Source organism: Carlito syrichta, unplaced genomic scaffold, assembly GCF_000164805.1.
Source record: "Carlito syrichta isolate Samal-C Ts95f unplaced genomic scaffold, Tarsius_syrichta-2.0.1 Scaffold304418, whole genome shotgun sequence".
In the NCBI taxonomy this organism is placed as follows: Eukaryota; Metazoa; Chordata; class Mammalia; order Primates; family Tarsiidae; genus Carlito; species Carlito syrichta.
The window spans coordinates 264936-268804 of record NW_007248514.1 but is presented as its reverse complement, the minus strand read 5'-3'; the positions used below and the strand labels follow the sequence as shown (position 1 = coordinate 268804).

General features: G+C 60.2%; 1 protein-coding gene across 1 annotated transcript in view; it reads right to left on the bottom strand.

The window, feature by feature from the left end:
• Positions 1-3869, bottom strand: part of HOXC6 (homeobox C6) — a 34534-nt gene that overhangs the window by 20741 nt on the left and 9924 nt on the right. The gene's annotated exons all lie outside the window — the stretch shown is intronic.

Below are 3869 nucleotides of genomic sequence, written 5' to 3'. Positions count from 1 at the left end.
GAGAGAGAGAGAGAGAGAGAGGGAGAGAGAGAGAGGGAGAGAGAGAGAGAGAGACACGGCGGGGTTGAGGGGTACAGGGCTGGGGGGACCTGGAGGGAGGGGAGGGGAGGAGAGGGGGAGGGATGGGGGTGTGGTGTGTGCAGGGGGTGGTGAGCCAGCCCCAGCTAATGGCTGGGGCCAGCTCTTCCAAGGTACCACTTAGACTTCAAGGTGGCTTTCCCCCCACCTGGCTGCTCGTTTCCTTCCTCTCTGAGAGAGAGACACCTGAGCCAGCAGGTCAGCTCAGGTTACCTCAACAGGTATAAGACCCCCAAGGGGTTGCATGCCAGCAAGCCAGAGCAGGGCCCCTAACCCCAAAGCCGGGCTCCCTGGGGGGTCCTCAAGTCTGGGGACGTTGAGAAGGCACAGGCACAGCCCATTCCCAAGATACTGCAGGCATCAGACTGACCCTCCATTCCCTGCCCCGGCCCCAGGGACCGAAGCTGCCCGGCTTCCTTAGCTCCTTAAGGCTCTCTAGCCTGCCTGCTGTGGGTAGACAGGAGGGCCAGAGGTGGATGGAGGACACTCCATACACCCAGTTAGAACCACACTGCCCCTCAGACACCAGCCCCTACCTGGAGCAGGAAACCCGGGCCATGGCCACCAGCTTGGCTGGGGGCTGTAAGGTGACTAGAAGGATAGGGCAGCTTCTGTGTCCCTGGCTTCTGGTGGCAGGGCGGATCCAAGATGTTTCTCCTTAGGAAGCTATTTGCATCTAAGCTGGAGGGGACTGGAGTAGGTCTCTTACTTGTCCCCACATACCCCACCCCATAGGAAGTGCAAGCTCAGCCTGGGGGTCCCCTGGCTTCACTGCTGCCCCCTCTTCCCAGGCAGGCTGCCCAGGCCAGGATTTGGACAGGGACTGTCAACAGACATTCTTCAAATATTTACCCACACCTTCTCTGGGGAGTTCCTTCCCATCCCCAAGACCGAACACGTTCACGTTAATTCTAATGGATTAAAGAACCCTCATCCATCAGCACCCTTCCCTGGCCATTCGTGTGTGTCCAGTTAGTTGGGCTTAACACAGACAGAGAGGAAAAAGGAGAAAGTGAGAGAGCCGTGTGTGTATGCTGTGTGCATATGAATGAAAAACACAAGTAAGAACGATTTTTCCAGCCCTCTCCCTTCCACAGAGTGTGATGTGATGTCACACACAGGGCAGTCCTGCACACCCTCGGGTCATGCACACACGCTGTGCGTGGTACCCTCTCACCCCGAGACACATCAAGTGCGTGCTCAGTGTAAACCGGCGTCCACATTCCTGAAGCATCCCTGCCACTCACAGACACTGCGCACACATGTGCACACCCGGGCACACACGCACATCATGCCTGACACACACGGATGCATCTTGAGGTCTCTGCTTCATGAAAAGCCATTTGCTGCCCGATTTTTCTTCCACATCCTGGGGGTTTCAGGGTTGGATGAGGGAGGAGGTGGTTAAACAACCAGACCTTTTCCTTCCCCCATCCGGAGCCTGGCTCTGGGGATGGAAGAAGGAATGTTGGTGCAGAGCAGGGTGGTTTAGAGAGAACCAACCCCCACCCCCCTTCCCCAGTCCCTCTGTTATCTCAATAATTGCTGGGGAAAAGGCCACTCTGCCAGAGTCCCAAGGGAGAGTCACTGGTGCAGACAGCCAAAGATCCTTCCAGGATCCCCCGCGTTTGGGGACTCCCACCCCCATGTGAGTTAGGGACTGCCCAAACTCTCAGATACCCCGGACTCCGGCCCTGGGCTGTGCCAGGGCTGCTGGCCTCCCGGGGCCCAGAGCAGTGGGGGTCACGACAGGGCTCCTCCACCACCACCAGGGCTCTCTCCAGCCTCGCCTCCAGCTCTGCCTTTTCTGAACCTGCTCTCCGGTGCCGAGATTGAACAGGGTGGACTCTGGGCTCCCAGCATCTGGGTCAGTGGGGACTGTCATAAATACTTTCTCTTCCCCGCCTGGAAAGAGGAGGCCCAGAGGGCTGGATCCGCTCTGGGGCCTGCGCCTTATCTTTTAGGGGGTGGGGTGGGGGGACATTTCGACATTTTATGGTCCAGCGAAACCCTGCCACAGAGCTATTCTTCCGGGCCTTTGTGTCTTGGAATGCGACTGTCCCGAGTGTGCCGCCACCGTGCCGGCCCGAGAACCCAGCAGTCCCGCAATCCCCGGCCGGACTCGGTTTCCCCTTTCGCGGATCCCTGGCCTTTCTTTCATTTGATGTATATATTTTTTTCCTTTTTACACGTATCTGGTTTATTTCGCTCCCTGAGCCTGGAAATAAAAGAACCGCAAGCAGCCATCCTCGCCGAGGTCGTCTCTGTCCCTGTCCCCGAGGCCTGCGCCGCCCTCCTAGGTACCACGGATTTATGTTCGTTTGTCCGGGTCATTCTGCCTTTTCGTGTTAATTACGCGCTGCCTGCTTCGCCCTTATCTCCTCCGCAAAGCGATTATTTTTGATGCCCGCCCTCCTGAGCCTTCCGAGCCCGCAGCCAGAGCGAGGGCCCATCTCCCGCTGCCACTCGCGAATTATTTACACCTCGCCGCAGGTGAGGGGATTGATTTGCTCAGAGCCAGTGGGGCCGGGCCGGCCGAGGCGCGGGGCCTCCTCGCCGCCGCCCCGGGCCGGGCCTCAAATGTCAGGGCGGCCAGGCCGGCCCGGGGCACCGCCGTCTCTAACATTGAGCAACAGCGCCACCTCGCGTCCACTTCCCCCCATGCAGTCCGGCTGGGAAAAAGCTCACCCAGGTCCCAGGCTTGGCCCAAAGGTGGGAAGTGGGAGGAAGCAGCCGCCAAAGGGGTGCGAAGGCGAGGGGTTCCCCGCGAGGGGGTCGCCCCGGGACGGCTGTTCTTTTTGTTTTCTGAGTTCTCGAAATAAACCTCGTGAAAGGTTCCACGCTGTTTTTCTGTTACCCTCCCTTCTGCGATTAAGAGACACCATGCAGAGGAACTGCCCGCGATCCCCCCGCGCCGGGCTGGTTCCTGGGCTTGGAACGCCTCCGCGAACGCGGACGCACGCCCCGGGGCTCCCACGACCGCCGGCCCCGGCGCGCACCCTGAGGTCCTCGCTCCTCTTACCCTGAAGCCGGCCCCGCACCGCCTACTCCGCCGCCGCCTGCAGGACTTTGGGGTGGGACGCGGGCTTCGCCAGGCGGTTTGCGCCCCGGCCTGCGGCCCACCCCTCCCTCGCGTGCGCGCTCTCCACCTCTCCCTCCCAGCCAGTGAGGTCCTGTTCTCCGTGGGCCATAGACAAAACACTCCTATAATCCGATTTCAAAGGAAAGAGTGTCCACCTTATTTAAACCATAAAACAATTAAGCCCAGACGTCTAGCCAGCTCCGCGCTGCTGTTTTGTTCGGCTCCATTCAGAACCCGGAGCAGGGAGACAAACAGCGCCATAAAAGTGGCATTTCGGGGCTGCGGAAATGTACCTATCCGCTGCCTTCCCAAGTGGAACAACCTTTAGGGTTTTGTGATTCTGACAAAGGCGCAGAGGAGAGGTGGGAGGGGGAAGACCGGGGAGGGAGGGCGTTTGCCAACCCCTCTCTCCTCCCCAGCTTTCATTTCTTCCCCCAGATGTGTGTCGTGTTGTCGTTGCTTTAATTCGTAAGTGACAGGGGATAAAAATCCAATCCAATCCCGACCTGCAGGCTGGAGGCCAGGCTGGGAGTGAACAGCGGGCCGGGCCGGGCCGGGCCGCGCGGGCCTACTCCGGACCCCAGGCTCCGGCCAGGGTCCTCCAGGCCCCGCGGCCCTCTTCCTGCCCGCTGGAAGGCCTGCTCAGGCCGGCTGCAGGAAGCAGGCCGCGCGGACGGACGCCGAGGGGCGGCGACGGGGCCCGGGAGCA